Source organism: Haliotis rufescens, unplaced genomic scaffold (genome assembly GCF_023055435.1).
Source record: "Haliotis rufescens isolate VD_foot unplaced genomic scaffold, xgHalRufe1.0.p SCAF_3, whole genome shotgun sequence".
In the NCBI taxonomy this organism is placed as follows: domain Eukaryota; kingdom Metazoa; phylum Mollusca; class Gastropoda; order Lepetellida; family Haliotidae; genus Haliotis; species Haliotis rufescens.
Genome location: NW_025964001.1, coordinates 19,395,276 through 19,414,460, shown reverse-complemented (window position 1 = coordinate 19,414,460; position 19,185 = coordinate 19,395,276). Strand labels below are relative to the sequence as shown.

General features: G+C 38.1%; 1 protein-coding gene across 2 annotated transcripts in view; it reads right to left on the bottom strand.

Moving 5' to 3' along the window:
* Positions 1 to 12,263, bottom strand: part of LOC124137048 (neurexin-3-like) — a 181,742-nt gene extending 169,479 nt beyond the window's left edge. The window contains exon 1 of one of the 2 annotated variants that reach the window (XM_048403877.1): positions 12,092 to 12,263. The gene's annotated coding sequence lies outside the window, so the exon portion shown is untranslated. Of the gene's footprint in view, positions 1 to 3,773; positions 3,794 to 12,091 lie in introns of those variants that run through there. The other variant, XM_048403878.1, reaches the window with a different exon arrangement.
* Positions 12,264 to 19,185: the final 6,922 nt, after the last annotated feature.

Here is a 19,185-nt window from a genome sequence, read left to right as displayed (position 1 = left end):
ATGAAGAAGTCAGCACAATTCTAACATTGAGAATCACGACTCAAAACTTCAAAAGAATATTCCAATTAGTGCAAAACCCATTTCCAATTTTACAAAATGAATTTGGCTCCAAAAGTTGTGAATTTCATTTACATTCAATTGAAACTCAATCCAAGAGTCTGAGAAGAGCCATTTTTGATTGCAGATTATAGATTTTCAGGCACATGTCATTTTAAAGATAGTTTCTTATTCTAAAATCTGCTAAATCGAAAATGCAATTTCAAGTGTTGGGAGTGTTAGTATGTTGCAAGTAATACATGTCCCCAAAAAATCTGTGTCAATTCTTTCACGCTGTCAAGGGAACACTTGACAACTTTCAAGTTTTGAAACTTAGTGATACTTTCTAAACATTCACTGCTTCTTCTGCGGTAACTCTGACAACAAATACAATAGATTGTACACACTCCTCAATAGTAATTCATCTTCAAAAGCTCCAGTTTGGTGGAAATAATACTTCAGACTAAAAATAACACCTCAGCTACAGTATCCTATTTAGAGATCAAGGTCAAAATATGAAATTAAGACACTACAGAAGCAAATTTGTCACTCTTTAAAACAAAACAAATTGCCTGCCTGCACAAATGTTTTTGAAGTCTCTGGGTTCCACCTAATGAGCCAAAAATGAACATTATATAATTGGAACCCACTCCACATAATGAGACAACTGTTACACATCTTCATAAAAGCACTTTTTATAAAGTATGTGTTCTGCTCCAATCTGTAAATGTCATTCACATCAGTTCCTCTTGCCCAACTTAAGTGAGTATATTGACTGCAACCTCAATGAGCAGAGACCACAAGGCACACAAAAATCCACTATCTCTAACCAAACATTGCAGGTGAATGTTAAGATGGAGGATGACAATGCTCTCAGCTTGGCCACTTAACATACACCTGCTGTATGTGGCAATCTAACTCTCTAAACATCACATCTTGTTGCACCAATGCTTAAAATATCCTAGTGGAATTGTTTCATCAAAATTCAAAGGGCTTGTACAAAAAGAGACAACCAGCAGGAAATGACATATGCCCTTCCATGGGGCTCAAAGGTGAATGAAAACATATTCAACGTTATTGAGGAAGGTTTCCTGAAGTAAAAATTTCAATATAACTTATCAACAATCTATTCAGCTAAACTGATGGAAAAATGTGGGACGGTGGGGTAGCTTAGTTGTTAAAACATTCATCGTCAGTCCGCAGTCTTTTATTCGATTCCCCAAATGGGTACAATGTGTGGAGGCCATTTCTGTTGTCCCCCTCCGTGATAGGACTGGAATATTGAAAAATCGAAAAACTACAATGACTCTTTGTTATGCAGAAAATTATGTCCTTTTCAAATACTCAATTGTATTTTTTTATTAGGTGACGTAAAGTGAAATGGGGTTTAATGTTACATTCAAGATTATTGCACTTATATAGCGACGTGCATGCATGCGTGCATGTGCTTGTACTAGCCGGACTTATGCCAATTTTTAAGTAAAGGCCCATTGAGATACCATGCCACAGTTTAACATGAATACCCAACGCAGACACAGTATACTGACTCAGAGCCGACAAGTCCTTGTTTTAGCCCCCTTAATGCCAAGCGTCATGCAGGGTAACAACAAGTACTATCTTTTTACATCTTTTGTTATGATGCAGCTGGGGATCGAACCAACGACATTCCGCTCTCTGGGCAGAAGCTCTATCCACTACACAAAGGAGGAGTTGTTTTTCCTTTATGTATCAGTACATATCGCAATACACTACCACAATGAATAGCTGTACACACTGTCAAGTGGCAGTATTCATCCTTATTATTACAATGTACCATCTCTCTTTTATCAAACAATATTGTATACCAATAATAAATGTCTTCATTAACCCTTACAATGGGTAAGAATTTCTGCTGTACTTACATAGCCTTTAATCAGTATTATTATGCCCTGGTGGGTAACCTACATTTTCATCAAGTATAATCTGAGTGGTGAGTGAGTTTGTAAATTGAGTTTAACTCTTCTTTCAACTGTATTCCAGTAATACCCCAGCACGTCAGCTTTATGTGGGAGGAAACCCCGAAGTGATGCAAGACACTGACATTTACCATTCAGTGAATCCCATGGGCATTGGTATGGTGCTGACAAATCTAGACACATAATCGGAGTGAACCTGGATTTGAACCCATATGGCCCCAAGGGACAGAACTCTGCATGAATCATGGTGTCACCTGTCCCATCTCGTATAATCTGACCACAGAGTGATTTCTATGGTGTTACCACAGCAACTACAATCATAGATAATCATATCACCTAGTCAGATCATTAGCTTGGTCCAGACAAGCCAGTGGTAAAAATCCAAAATGTCTCAAGTTGCTGACAATTGCTCATCCATGTGTTGTCTCACCAGGCAGACTCACTCAGACTCGCCATACCTATTTCAGTCAGTTGTAAAAACAAACTCTATTCTATCACCTCCATGGTCCAGTGGATAGAGCGTCTGCCCAGAGAGCGGAAAGTGGGTGATTCAATCCCAAGTCTTGTCATACCAAAAGATGTTAAAAAATGGTACTTGTTGTTACCCTGCCTGACGCTTGGCATGAAAGGGATAAAACCAGGAAAGTCAGCTCAGAGTCAGTATACTGTGTCTGAGCTCACACACACGTCACTACATAAGTGCAATCATCTTGAACATGGCCATAAATCCCATTCCATCTGGAAATCTGTCATAATGTCTTGTCAGGTTCAGAATCGATTAATTACAAACCACTGAGATAGAGCTGGAATTTTGCAGAGTGCAGCAAAAAGCAACATTCACTCAGTTCACTATTCCAGCATCTCCATGTGGAAAAAAAAACTAAAGAAGAAGCTTAAATAAGCCTTGAAATGTCGGGATTTCTAACTATCTACAAAGTTGTTGCCATCCACAAATTAATGATCTGTACTTTCAACTTTTTAACACCTAACACCACAGTACATTTTCATTTAACATGCTGATTTTACCACTTGTCATGTGATGAAAATAATCCTAACTAAGATAGATACACAAGCTGTGGTCTTTGACATTGTGCCATGGTCATCGTAATTCCAGCCCACACATATGCACAGCATTTGTTATAAATATCCTGTCACATAGCTTCAGTTTAAAAAAGGATGGTTTAACCGACGGATGTTGTTTGACTGAAAACTACCCTTATTTGCATTCAAGAATAGTATTCTCCCCAAGGAGATGAGATTGTAATTTGGCACATATTACAATCAAAGACTTCAGCATGCAAGAAAACCTTTGAAATTCAGAACAACAACTGTCACAAAAGAAACCTTAATTAACTTCTGGGTTTCAGATGCATCCCTCTGTAGACAATGTTTTTGTGAACCTTCTTGCTAAACTGCATATAAAAGTTTATGTTATTTGATAGATTCTTTTATCTAGAGTTCACATTCTATACTTAGTTGGGTGAGCTGAAATCAAAGAAACCTGTTCTCATGCAGTAAATAAGGATGAATGAATGTGTCTATTTAAGAAGATGCTGAAAATGATGCTCCCACTTTGGAGCACAAGGTGAAAGACTTGACTTTTCTGCTGTATGGATTTTGATTAATAATTAATTTCCATAAAACAACTTCAACACTTCACTACTGGTGGTATAAAAATATTGTGAGAAAAGAAACAAACTACACCAAACAGAACACTTCTTATGATATTCTTTTTACAGTCGTGTCAGATTCAAAAATTGATAAAGTTGAAAGAATTTTCACCTTTTTGTCTGTTTGCCGTTATACCATTTCCATTATGTGCAAAACTGTAATAGTTTTCAGCACTGATGACATACAAAGAAGGAAATCAATTGTGAATGTTTAGTTCATCATGTCTTCAGAATATAACATGGTATATAAATTCAAACTGTAGTTCAGTTCAAAGCATTATTTCTGCTCACGATGTTCAAGCCGATGCATGTTAAAAATGCTTCATTTCACATGCACAGAATAATTCATTAACACCAACCCTATTGTGCATGCAACATCTGTGTCTGGTCCGGAAATGTGTTCCATGACGAAGCACATGATGCTTTAACAGTCACGGAGGCTAATTATCCTTCCAACATCAGAACTAAGAAGTTACTTGAATGTTATCAATGTTTATGTTGAATGTAGCATGATATATAAATTAATCACCAAAAATAATCAAATTCAATTTGGGTTCATAATTCCTTGTAATAAAGAGCACCAACTGCACAGTTAAACTTTTCAATGACCTAATTAAATATAGTAAACTATGTTCATATCGAACACACTTATAAAAAACTGACCGATATTATGAACTTATTTTTTAGTCCCGGACATTTGTTGTATACCGGTATATGCTGTATATATGCTCATAACAAACTACGGTTATTACAAACTAAAATTAGTGGTCTCTTTGAGTTTTTTATAACCCTAGTTTACTGTAGTTGGAATAATACAATGGATTCTGCCTTATTTTAGGGATTTCTTATGATTATCGAGAGTTTTTTTGTTGCTTTCATATTTCTTTTACATTAGATTGTAAAGTTTTTAGTGACTTACTTGTAACCTTAGACTTATGTCATGTGTTTTATTTCACTTCATGACTTGGGTAGTTTGCATCCCTTTTTCAAATCCTCAATCTGCCTGTCACTCTGACTTTAATATAGTGTAAATCCTTGAAAAAATTCCTGCCTTGAATAAACACCAGGTCCAACGGCCTTGAATAAAAGGTTGCATCATATGTGTTAAAGCATCGCTTTATTAACTGTCCATGGGACCCTCTGAAAGAAATAAATGCCTGACATTTATTCAAGGATAGACTCAACTATGTTTAACTTCAAACAAAAACTCAAAACCTGATTGTTGTTCCAGATACCACGGACTGGAAACATCAGCATGTGTGTAAATTGTGACATTAATTATTGCAAAGTTGTGTTCATTTCAAAAAGGAAAATCTACATTATAATAATTGCAATTAAACTATGGCTCTTTGTCTTTGACCGTGCATTAACTAAGTGAACTGTTAGTTAAACACAACTTGGCAAAGATGGAACTTCCTTTTTCCCCTATCATTTCCCTTGATGATGGAACAATTACAAGAAAAACGTGTCTCACTATAAGCTGGATTCGAACCAGCAAAGTTCACACCGAAGGCAAGCGATTGTCGTCTTCTTCCTCAGTGACAAGGAATATATACTTTATATATATACAATATACATTCGGACTGATAGATTTGTTATGGTCTCTGGTTTTATACAATACACTGTATGTTATTTTATGCATTATATGTACATGTGATTTGGTAGCTTTAAGTTGAAAGAAAGAAACAGAAAAGAAATTACTTTTATTTTGATCAGGGCTTTGTTTGCTAATATAATGCCCATCAACATGGGCAAGTAAAATTTAGGTGATTGATAAATGTGCTCCAGTTGGTCCTATATGAATTGTATACTAGCCCCAGGACATGCATTTCATAACCTGAGTCACCAAAGAGCAAGGTGCATGTGCGAATGGGTCAGGGAACACATTTCACATGCATCACGCATGGTGACTCACACAGTGTTCTCACAGCTAAGCATAGAGTTCTTGAATATCTTTTTAAAAATGGCATTTGGACCTTGGTGTCTAATCGTTGAAATGGTCAGTTAAAATCTAAATAATCATTTCAACAATCAGGCTCCAGGGCCCACTTGCACAAAGCAATCTTAGGGCTACGACTATTGTAAGCCTATGTTAAAGTATGGGAGTTACAATCATCTTAGCGCTAAGATCGCTTTGTGCCAGTGGGCCCAGGTCCTCATGCTCTAACCTATATGTAAATGTCATATTTACAATAATTCATTAGCCTTGCAAAGACATTTAAGTAGAGATTGATATTTTTACAGTGTACCTTGTGTAGCTTGAGGCCATTATACAGGCCATACACTATGAAAAGTGTCAGAAATCAAGGATAATAGCCTCTTTTGTCATAAACATTTTACCATAATATCTGACAACTAAAATGTCCATGAGCTAGTAGATCTATGTATTTCTTCTCCAGCTGTCATGAAAAAAAGTTATATAAACATTTACCCTACTGAGAATGAGTGAGTTGGATTTTAGCAGTGTTCCAGCTATATCATGTTGGTGAAAGCAAGAAGGAGCTTCACACATTGTACCAAACGTGCAAGCGAACTGTGCCCTGAAGCGTGTTTCTTTCTTTGTTGTTTAACGCTGCACTCCAGCTATATGACATCGGACTGTAAATAATCGAGTCTGGATCAGACAATCCAATGTTTGATATCATGAGAATCGATCCAAGCAATTGGTGTACGATGACATGCATCAACCAAGTCAGCGAGCCTGACCACCCGATCCCGTTAGTCGCCGCTTACAACAAGCATTGTCATCGTTTACGGCAAGCATGGGTTGCTGAAGACCTATTCTAACCTTGATTTTCACGAGTACCCCACCAGGCTGAGAAACCTTTATACATGAAATAGCAGAAATGTACTTGACTTTTTATCATTTCAACAATAACAAAGCCTGGCTGAGAAACAAGTAAAAAGGTTTACTTCTGCAGCCAAACATAAAGGTATCTGAGAGTCTCATGGAATTTAATTTAGAAATATTGAATGTGCAAATAACACCATTATGTTGTAAGAACACAAATGTGAGTGAATGTTGTTTTAATGCTGCATGCAATCAGAAGTTGTTCAGCTCTATATCACAGCCACCTGTTTATAAAATATGTCAGTCACAATAACAGACACTTCATAAGTTATTGTTCATTTTTTGGTCATTCTTCACCACAATAATAAAGATCTGCAAACGTGAGACTTGGTAAATCAGTTAACATCGTGTAAAATATTCTCTTCAAGATGATGTATGTAATCCACATTAAAGGAAATCAATAATCTATCTATGTATAAAACAAGAAAATAATTGTGACTTTTGTCTTGAAAGCTGTCAGTAGGTAGGTATAATGCTGTCTGCTGTCTGCAATGACCAACAGGGATGTCGTAACACTATGTTCAAGATCTGCTATAAATGTGACAAAATGCCTGCTGAGGGGGTCATCAATGTTTGATGCAAGACCACCTGACATGGTATTTATAGAACCTTTGCTCTACAAGCCATGGGCGTTGATCAATACCCAACTCTTCTCCAGGCCAACTGACCACAAACTCCACTGCCCAATTTGGATATTTTTTTTCTTTCCTGGAATTCTTCTTGGGGGTGAGAGTCCATGGCTGAAGAATATTGTATAGGGCTTAGACTGTTTGATATCACTTGGAAGTTTGCCCTTTCAGCCAACAGTCGAACAGGGAGAGGCTGGTGTGATGTTCTATTTCTAGTAGGGTGTTCTATGGGAAAGGGCCATTTGTTCTGTCTGAAGAAGACTTAACCGGACTTGACTAGTGGTTTTCATATTGTGCCTGAAATGTCGTTAATCATGTTGTTTCCCCGATTGTGACATACCCATATATATCTTGTGGTAAAAAGACATCTTCAGAGTCAAACTAAAGGGCAACTAACTTATTAATTTCATTCCTTTTCATTCACTGCTTTATTTGGTTGTATCACATTACAGATTCAATTGAAACCATAATGCCATAATTCTTAACCACATCTTAACACGAGCGCTGTTTTATAATCTTGGTGCTTTCTTATCAGTGTCTCCAGTGGTTTCTTTAGAATGACTCACTTATTGATTTAAATGTAGTTGGCAATAAGATTTACACATGGGTATTGCCAATGTGTTTGTATTTCAATATATTTCAATAAATCTGTGTACTGCTATATGTACAAAATATTATTACCTGTAATCCCATCATGCCTTGTTAAAAATTAGCAATTATTCATGTATGCCAACTGTGTGCAACTGTGTGAAAACAATTATTGAAAAACCTAAATGAAATATACTGAATATACCACAAATAAATTACAATGGCCATTTTAAAAAAGTCCTTACAATTAAACAAGCTTACTAAATGACTATTTCTGTAGAATTCTATGAAATATTCATAAAAATGTTTTTGAAGCAATATAAAGATACATTGTTTTCAATGATGCAAATCACTCTTTTAAATTGAGCCTTCTGTAGTGTATCAGACACAAGTACATGATGTTCATGAATATGAACTTTATATGGGTTCATGATATAAAAGCACCAAGGAATCATGGCAGTTCATGGTCTTATTGATAGTAGATCTGTGAGACTAGTGGTTTGATAAATAGTGAGTGAGGGAGGGAGTTGGGTTTAACGCTGCTTTGAACAGTATTCCAGTTACATCATAGCGTCTCAGCTTAATGTGAGAGGAAAGCCTGAAGTGATGCAGGTTTTAGATATTTACACGAGCAAGGGTATGGTCTAACAAACCTTGAAACATCATCTGGGCAAATCAAGGTTCGAACACACAATTGTAGGTTCCTGGCGTACCCAAAGGATGCAACTCTGAAAAGTCATTTTGAGCACCTTAGAGTACTCTTTAGTAGAAATATTGTCAAATCAATAATCATTCAGCTGCTATTCAAAATCTACATTTTGGCTACTGTCATATTAATAGTTGCATGACCGAACATGATCCTCAGAATTTCATGTAACTGTATGTCCATTAAGTGAGTGACTGAGTTTGGTATAACAAAGTTTTGAACAGTATTTCAGTTAAATCAGGAAGTGACAGCTAGCTATATGTGGAAAAACATGCCAAAGTGACGCAGGTCTGAGATACTTACACCTTGTGAAACCTATAAGCATTGGTATGGTGCAGGCAAATCAAGGTTCATAATCAGGGTGAATATGGGATTTGAAACCCACTATCATAGGATCCTGGCAGTCAATTATGAATCTACCAGTATCGATCATCCAATGAAACAGATTCCGTTGGGCGTGAACGGCAAAATAGTGGTGAAAATTATAATAATGGATCACTGAAAATCAGTGATGACACCAGTTGTTCGCAAAAAAGGGTAAGCATGTCTGCCCTCCTCATAGCACCTGCCACTTAATGCAACAGAACACTTGAACCAGTCAGATGTGAATAACACATATTTCTTTTCAACTTCAGTTCATAAAATAGATAAATACTACAGATTTGTGTCTGTTGTCTACACACCAGCAATCATATTTGAGATTGTTTGACATGAACTGCAAACCAATTGTGAGGCCATTGACCACATGTTGCCACACAAATTCTACTTTTTCATCTTTTATCATTCTCGTTATTTCAAATATGGAACACAAAAAAGGTTATCAACGCCTAAAGTTATATTTAAACCATGCTCAGACAAGCACACATATTATCTTTGCTGAACCTAACATCATATCTATGACTGGTAAATACCTGTTTTACCCAAACAACACCAACAGTCAAGAAATCATGTAATTTCTCGCAATAAAAATACAGCAATCACACAAAGAAGGGCTAGCAAGGCAGACCTGGTTGAGATATTGACGTCTGTTTGGCGGCAACCTTAGAAGACAGTAAGATTCAGACACATAAACTTGGATAAACATCATCATTTGTTCAGATGGGGATTCATCAAGAATGTATTATAATCCTAAACAATCTTTAGACCAGCATGTTTTCAATAAATATCTTCAGTTCAGCGATGCAGTTACTCTTAAACTAGGGTAATAAAATCCAGCAATGGCAGAATATTTTTTCAAATGAACTTGTGATTCATCCATATTGCAGTTTTATCAAGCGTTCTGTGGTCTTTATTGTTCATTGGCCTATTGAATTCTTCTCAACACAGTTAATAGTCATTTTCATATGTTTTTTACATGTGTTACATGATGTCCAATGCAATTCCCCTATGTCTACTTGTACCAATGTTCCTGTGATTTTTCATGTGAACAATTTACTTGGCTTTGCATGTGTTTGTGATGGATGCCACCAGTGATGAATAATGTGCTCACCTTAAACACCTGCTCATGATCTATAGTCAGAATACAACGGAGTCTGCTTTATGCAGAGATTTGTTATGATTATGCAAAGGATTTTGTTGCTTTTATTTACAATATACATAATTCCCATTTTGCACTCAATATTATTACTTTTTGTACAGTATAAAACATAAAATAATTGGGAATTACTTTCTCTTCCCGTCAGAAAAGTCCATTGTTGATTATCCAACGTATTACTACATCTACATTATCGATTGAAGAATACAGTGGATAATCGAAGATGAAAAACTCAGAATACAAATTAAGCTAAAGACATTGTCTCTGAACTACAGTTACTACATCACTACCATGACAGACTGAAAACAAATTCTGATGGAGCAGTCAGTTGAAGTTACTCATACAACACCACACCAGAAAGATCAATCCATACATTCAACATAAGTGACATGAAAATCCCAAACTATTTGTACATCATCTTGGAGATATCTTTCTCTCCATGGGCCATTTGACAGGTTTCATATCCATTCAATTACAGATATGTTGTTTTTACAAGCCCTGTCAAACACCAATATGTTTTCTTTTCAAAAAGCTTCCTCGCAGCTAACAGACGACACACACATTGCCATTGCTTTGGGGACACTTTCAGAACTCACAGACAAATGCATACTTAAAAGATCTTTGAACATTGCATTTGTATCATCAAGAAGTCTTACTTGAAGTTGAAAGGGAGATGTGATTGAGATTTCAATACTTCATTTTCTTGAAAAAAAAGCCATGGTTTTAAACCAGGTTTTATCCTATCATTGCTTCGAAGTAATTTTGTCCATGCAATTGGTCTAGTCATGTAAATTCCCCCAAGATGTCTATTCTACACTGCATTCCATAAATATGTAAATCACAAGTCCACCTCCACTGACTAGTAGAGCATATGGCTCCAGGAGGGGAAATGGAATCGGTCGATAAATCACTTCCTTGACGGAGAGCAGATGTTTTTTATGCCTCCATGAAATTGCCCAAAAATTTGAAGAACCTGTAGAGATAACCTGATTAATTTCTCTTTCAAAACAGCAAGACATGTTTGTACAAGATACACATAATGACCATATCTAATCACTAATATTACCAACAGCATGAAAATCATATAGATAATGAAATTATGTAAATTTGAACAGTTTTTAAATGTTCAAATTTAGATATTTTGTTTTGGAAAAAATAGAACTGACACTCCCTGTAATAAATGACAAGACCCTGACATAACTAAATGAGTGTTTCAAACTTAGTTACTTCCCATCTCTTATTCACTCTACTTCCCATCTCTTATTCACTCTAATCAATAATATAGATCTGCAAACAAAACTTGAATATCTTTCAAATGCCAGTGCAGTATTTTCATTACAAATATGCACACTCCAAAACTCAGTCAGCCGTGAATACACACGTCTTTAAGACCATATTACTTAAAGAAAGGAATTTACCAGAACACATAAAACATCACTCACAGAAATTGTTAAATAATACAAAGACGTCAAACTGTGTCGACAAAACGAGCTTCGAAGTCACAACAGAACACGTGCTCGTTGTAATAGCGTAATGCCAAGGGAGTTCCTACCTGTGATAATGGACGTCCATAGTGTGTAATGACACCATGACCGCTCCCCGTTGTCACAGAACACGGGTTAGGGAAGCATGCACATTTCGGTCGGAAAGAAAATTCTAACGACAGCAGAATGAGATACATTCGACATTTCTAGTTTTCACGAAGAGATGGTGAAAATAAATTTTACTAATAAACTGAATCATTAATCAAGTAGCCATTAAGAAGTAGTCTGTTTTGTATATTATGAATTGGATATACGCCACATAGCAATTCCCATCACTCCGGCGAAGCAGACGACATGTTCGATATGGATACCTCGGATCGATATCTATTTATCAAAAATTAAATGTGGCAGCTCCACCCGCTGTCAGAGAGTAGTATTCTGTTATAAACTACGATAACTTTTATGTCTGTTACTGGTTCGTAGGGAAAAGCAACGTAAAATCAAATTAGGTATGTGATGCAGCTTGACAGGTTTCGTTCGTTGGAAACAGACGATATCAATTTTGATTGTGACGTCTACTAATGTTAGCGCCAGAACACCTGCCACACGACTGATCTAACACATTCCATGACACTTACCTTTAAACTCATAGCTAAAATGTTCATTGAAATCACTGTTGTAAAGTATTGCGAGATTTAAAGCGCATCCAATGTGTCATTTTGACCAGAACTCCCAATAGGAACCATTTTCTTCGCAAGCAAACAGCGCCGACGCTTCCATTCACCAAAAGCGTAGACCTGCTGCGACGAACGCCCTCTATGAAGAACTTGCTTGTCAATCGCATCCGGGCAGTGCTGCAGATTCAGATCGATCTCCAATATAGCGCGCTGAATCATTATAATAATTAAAGCATCAGTGGTTCGAAATCGAAACCATACCACGTGTTTCAAATCCGTGCCAGACGATAAATCCAGAACGTTATGAAAATTATACAACGAACGACGGGGATTTTCATGTTTCCCGAGTCCCTTGTTATATCGAGGTGATAATTTACGCTCTCCACACTATATTGAACTTGACAATGGTGCCGCGGTATTGATAATAAGATATTACAACATGTTTAATCATTTTTACTCCGAGTGTACCTTCTAATAGAAAAAAATAGCATTGAAAATCCTTCCGCGATTACCAGATCATCGATTGATTTTCTGTCCGCATTCGCCTCTGTTGCAATAATTCTCTAACTTTGTGCGCTTGTGATGCACCAAATGCCAATATTTCGAGGTACTCACTTGCGCAAACTTCTTGGTGTTGTAAAACGGGTCGTGTTTATACGTACACCACAAGCAAACAGTAGGGCTGACTTGTTTGCAGGCAAAGTGAGTTAAGAAAACTCGTAGCAAAGGAAAAATATATGGTGACTGGTATGGAAGGATTGGAACAGCATCATACAACCGGTATCATCACTGGAGGATGAGCATTGGCGGCTGAACATAATCCAATGTATTGAAATCAGCATATGGCTGGTATGGGAGGACCGGTATAGGTGGTCCAGCATTGCCGGATGAGGATAGTCCAATGTGTTGAAATCAGCATATGGCTTGTATGGGAGGACCGGTATAGGTGGGCCAGCATTGCCAGATGGGGATAGTCCAATGTATTGAAATCAGCATATGGCTGGTATGGGAGGACCGGTAGAGGTGAACCAGCACTGCCGGATGGGGATAGTCCAATGTATTGAAATCAGCTAATTGCTAGTATGGAGGACCGGTATAGGTGGGCCAGCATTGCCGGATGGGGATAGTCCAATGTATTGAAATCAGCATATGTCTGGTATGGGAGGACCGCTATAGGTGGGCCAGCATTGCCGGATGGGGATAGTCCAATGTATTGAAATCAGCATATGTCTGGTTTTGGAGGACCGGTATAGGTGGGCCAGCATTGCCGGATGAGAATAGTCCAATGTATTGAAATCAGCATATGTCTGGTTTTGGAGGACCGGTATAGTTGGGCCAGCATTGCCGGATGAGAATAGTCCAATGTATTGAAATCAGCATATGTCTGGTTTTGGAGGACCGGTATAGTTGGGCCAGCACTGCCGGATGGAGATAGTCCAATGTATTGAAATCAGCATATGGCTGGTATGGGAGGACCGGTATAGGTGGACCAGCATTGGATAATGAGGACAGACTAATGTATTGAAATCAGCACATGGCTATAATAGAACTGGTGGGTGTAGGTGGGTGAGCACTGGGTGATTTGAAACCAATGTATCGAAATCAGTGTATTGATAGAATGAGAGGCTTGGTATAGGTAGGTCAGCATTGGCTGATGAGGATAGATCCGGGGTAGAAAAGGTCTTCAGCAACCCACGCTTGCCGTAAAAAGCGACTATACTTGTCGTAAGGGGCGACTAACGGGATCCGGTGGTCAGACTCGCTGACTTGGTTGAAGCATGTCATCGTATCCCAATTGCGTGGATCGATGCTCATGATGTCAATACTTGATTGTCTGGTTCAGACTCGATTATTTTCAGACCACCGTCATATAGCTGGAGTACTGCTGAATGTGGCGTAAAACAACAAACAAACAAACACATGATGAGGATAGACCAATGTATTGAAATCAGCCTATGACAGGTTTAGGTGGATCAGCATTGACGGGTTGTGAGGAGCCTGATGTGAGACGTGGTTCTACATATACGTGTTCTCCATACTGACCATATGTTAATCTCCATTGTATGGTCCTGTCTCCATTTCTGACAACATAAAGTAATCAGCGGGTTCGCAAAACGTTTTTATTCGTTTTTCGAATACCTACAAACAAGCCAGCAGGGTATTCACTATTTATTATACAGCTATATTGATTCAGTCTAACAACTCACTAAAAATGTCTCCATGCTTAAAATAAGAGCTTGTCGTCAGATAGATAGCTGTCCATTTATTCAAAACGTTTGAATACAAGTAACTAAAACCTAACCACCAGCGGTTTGTCATTCAGTCTTTGTAAAATACATGTTATAGTTATTAGATAGCCTGGCTTCCCACAGCTGTTGGAAGGTGTACCTGTCAGACAACCTGCTCTCATTTTCATGACGATATATGTAATGGGTTATTAGATTGACTGCATATAGTTGTTTAAATATACATCGTTTGAATAACGAACCCGCTGCTGAATTGTTTTCAGGCGTTCGATAAACGATCAACAAAAACCGAAACCGCTTCTTACGTAGAGGATACTAACAACAACGTGGTTGATATTTTCACCTACGTAGATAACACTTACATTTACGTATAATATACAATAATCTATGTAGATGATGCTTTCATCGACTAATGTCACAATATTTTCTCGAGTAATCGACACTAGTTCCGAACTGGACATTTACAACCTGTAGTTTAATTAACAACGAGCGATTTGTTTGACTTTCTACCTTGATATGACTTTTTTGAGGCACTATCTAAACACTGCATAAAGCAAATCTTCATTTCAATTTGTCGAAATTACTGGACTCTCTTACAACCGCAATTAAGAAAGGAGAGCACAAAATGTTCTCTCAACTTCAAACAAACAACTACCGTATTCGACGTAATAAGCGCCCAGGGCGCTCTCAAAATTAGAAATAGGGGACTCTTATTAGAATAATATGTTGATGAAAAAAAAACAGAGTTGAAAGATAAATTTCGTGGTTTATAGTGACAGCCTAAAATGTTTATGTACGACAGATATATTTTTCCAGAATTTAATTGTCCATAATTAAGGGTGCATATAACACACGAGTGTGTATTATACGCTAATAAATAAGTCTTGTGTACATTGATCAAACGGAAGGGTTGCTAATTGGGATTGTTCACTAGCCAATATATCAGCAAATATCGCCGTGGGCGCTTATTAGAGCGAGCGCTTATTACGTCGAATACGGTATATGTCAGCAACTGTTATGCAACATTTTAACGAAATTATATATCAATAACATGGTGAAAGCCGGAGAAATCACTCAAATATGTTGATTCATGATTCCTCCTTTGCGGAAATAAGGTTTAAGAGGTAAAACGCAAATATTAAGGGGTAAGAATAACTAAAACTATAGAAACTACAGTAGAACACGGATATAACGAACCCAGATATAGCGAACAAACGGAAACAACGAACTGTTAAAAAATCCCCGATTTATCTCCTATATAATATCATATAAAATTTACGTATATAACGAACTCTCTACAGCGAACTAACGGATACAGCGAACTGATATCTCATCACCGACAAGCCCATCTATCACTATTATAATTAGTGACGTGTATAGCGAACTGCAGTTTGTGTTAATATTTTAGCGCTGATAGTTTGACAAAGTGAAATATCAATTTAACATATAAATGTGTTTATAGACTAGTGTGTATCCAACTTGTAGCAACTTCACAAGACAATATCACTGTCTGAGTAACGATACGTACGTTAATAAATCACGACATCTACGTACATGTAAGTAAGACTTATCTACGTAGATATGTTTTTAGACTGTGGCACTAATACGCTTCCATAGTTTCTAAGATAAGGTTCGCGGGATGGAGAGAGGACCAGTGTATGGGAATCAGCCTATGGCAAGTATCAAAGAGTTAATGTAGGTGGATCAGCATTGGACAGTGTATGGACATCTGCATATGGCTAGTTTGGAGGGACTAGAATTGGATGGTCAGAATTTGAGGATGGTGAGAAGATCAGTGTATAGGTAGATGATAATTGGTGTATATATGGGGAGAGGACTAGTGTATTGAAACCATCATATCACAAGAATGGGTGGATCAGTATTGGAAGGTGGTAAGATGACCAGTGTACGGAAATCAGCGTATGATTAGAATGGGAGGACTAGAGTAGGTGGACCAGACTTGGACGATGGATTGGGAGAGGACAGTGTATGGAAATTAGCAGCTGGTCAGTATGGGAAAACTAGTACAGGTGTTTTGTTTGTTGTTTAACCCCGCACTCAGCACTATTCCAGTTCTATGACAGCGGCCTGGACATTATCAATCCTGTGATTGATATTGTTAACGATCCACGCCGTCGAGGTACGATAACACGCTATCAACCAAGTCACCGAGCCTGATCACCCGATCACATTTGTCGCCTCATAGATTGATGGGGCACCCATGATTATCCGGGTTAGACTAAGTCTTCAGCAACCCATGCTTGTCGTAAGTGGCTACTAACGGGATCGGGTGGTTTAGGCTCGCTGACTTGGCATCCCAATTGCGTGGATCGATCATGATATCAATTAACTGGATTGTCTGGTCCAGGCTCGATTATTTACAGACCGCCTTCATATAGCTGGAATATTACTGAGTGCAGCATTAAACAACAAACACACACAGGTTGCTGGGGACCGAAATCCTCACGTAGAGAGTAGTATAGGTAGAGCATAAGAGGATATATGGGGAGAGTACCAGTGTATGGTATGGAAATCAGCATATGAGGTGAGATGAAATGGTGTTTAACGCCAAGTTCAAGATTATTGCACGTATATAGCGACGTGCAAGCACATACGTGTGTGTGTGTGTGTGTGTGTGTGTGTGTGCGCGTGTGCGTGTGCGTACGTGTGCGCGTGCGTGCGTGCGTGCGTGTGAATGTCTGGCTGCTTGTACTAGTCCGGACTTGTACTGGTGCCGGTTTTATGAAGCTAGCCATCGGAGACACCATGCCGGAGTTGAACAGGGACACCCCACTCAGACACATAAAACTGACTCCGAGCTGACCAGTACTTGTTTCATCCCCTTAATGTCGAGCGACAGGCGGGGTAACAACAAATACCATCGTTTAACGTTCTGTGGTATGACGCGGTCGAGGATCAGCATATTACTAGTATGGGATGACTAGTGTAGTGGATTAGCATTGGGGGATGGAGGACCAATGTACGGAGATCAGCATAGGACGTTTGTAGTCATGCCTTGGCTACCTGGTAAATTGACAGGATAAAGGTGAATACTGAAAGAAAGTTTAAATTTAGTATATGAATTATCTCCATGATACATGTTAAATTTGTTTGTTTGTTTGTTTGATGTTTAACGCCGCACACATCGGTTTTCCAGCTATATGACGTCGGTCTGTAAATAGTCGAGTCTGGACCAGACAGCCCAGTGATTGACATCATGAGCATCGATATACGCAGTGTGGATACGATGACATGCATCAACTGACCACCCGATCCCCTTAGTCGCCTCTTACGACAAGCATGGGTTGATGAAGATCCATTCTAACCCGGAGATTAACATGTTAAGATAACTGTAGACAAAATGTTGTTTTGAAAATGTTAAATAGTTGTGCAGTAAATATACGAGTATGTAACTCATTAGAGTCACCATATATTTAAATTATCCTTACTGATTGGAAAAGTTTTTCAAATGCATTTACTGCACTTAACGTATCGCAGTAATCCTGAACCTTGGGGAAAGGAATGAAATGGATTTTTAAACACGTTTTGATTTATTTAGTTTTCTGAAAAAGCTAAGCACAAGATTATTGTTATGTTCCCATTTCAACGTTTAATTGCTGTTCTTATCAGGATTACCTATCAAAATTTAATAATTATCAATTAATGAAGCCAGTAGTACCAATTACTGCTTCATCCCAATCATTAATAGTAAAATGAGAGATAACACCTTGTACATTCAGCAAGAATAAATAACATTTGACATTCATTCTTATCACATCGTGCCTTCGTTGGCTCCCATTGAAAGATTATGTATACTGATAGAACCAAACTTCATGTTCGCATTCATTTGGCTTTGAAAAACATCACCTAATACATTGATTCCTAGGGTTTGCCCTGAAAACAAACATGAGAGAATGGCAGTGTGATATACAGGGAGATTAAGGTCGTGATTTGTACGGCAGCAGGCATTTTTTTGCCAACTTTATTTATATGCTTGACACATCAGGACTGATTGCTTTTTAAACAAAGAAATATAACCTGACGTCTCTATATTGCCATCTTTTCTCACTTTGTATGATAAACCGAGATGGGTACACGCCCTGTTGATAGCAACGGCCTCACATTCTTATTTATAAGAGAGAGATATCCTAAACTTGTGTTTGTTTCTCTGTTTGATTTGATACAGACCGAGTGTTTGAGTTCGCTGGGTTTTAGGAGCAGACTCGGTCAAACAGGTCAAACGTAGGCGATTTGACGGCAGTATTTGCCATTACCATTACCTTAAAGTTTATCCCTCAATGGGTTGTTGGGTGATATATAGATAATATAGCACGGGGTGTTTGAACAAAATATCCGCGCCACAATCTGATTAAAACTTTTTATATTTGAAGAGAGCTTGATATGTGTAACCATTTGTGAAGAATAGAAACCTTGCATTGGCACCACGTTGGGCTGCTGTTGATGATGGCGACGCGGGTTGTAATATATTCTCGAAAACAATGTTTCATGAAAGGTTTATGAAACAAACGCGTTTGCAATTTCTCCCTTGGCTTACCGCCATGGCATTTATGCCTCTGAAAAATAGTGGATCGAAGTAGAATCTTCTCGTATATTGGAACTCTATTACAATACTGTCACGCTGTGTAGTCAGTCACAACATGCAGGAGGTATCCCCAACCGCCGTTCTTTATATTGTAACTAGGCCTACTACACACCCCTGACAACATGGTGTTTCTGGGAGCTTTGTGGTTTCTGCCCTGCTCTGTTGGAAGTATGGTGTGTGAAACCCTAGGATCATGTTCGTTTACA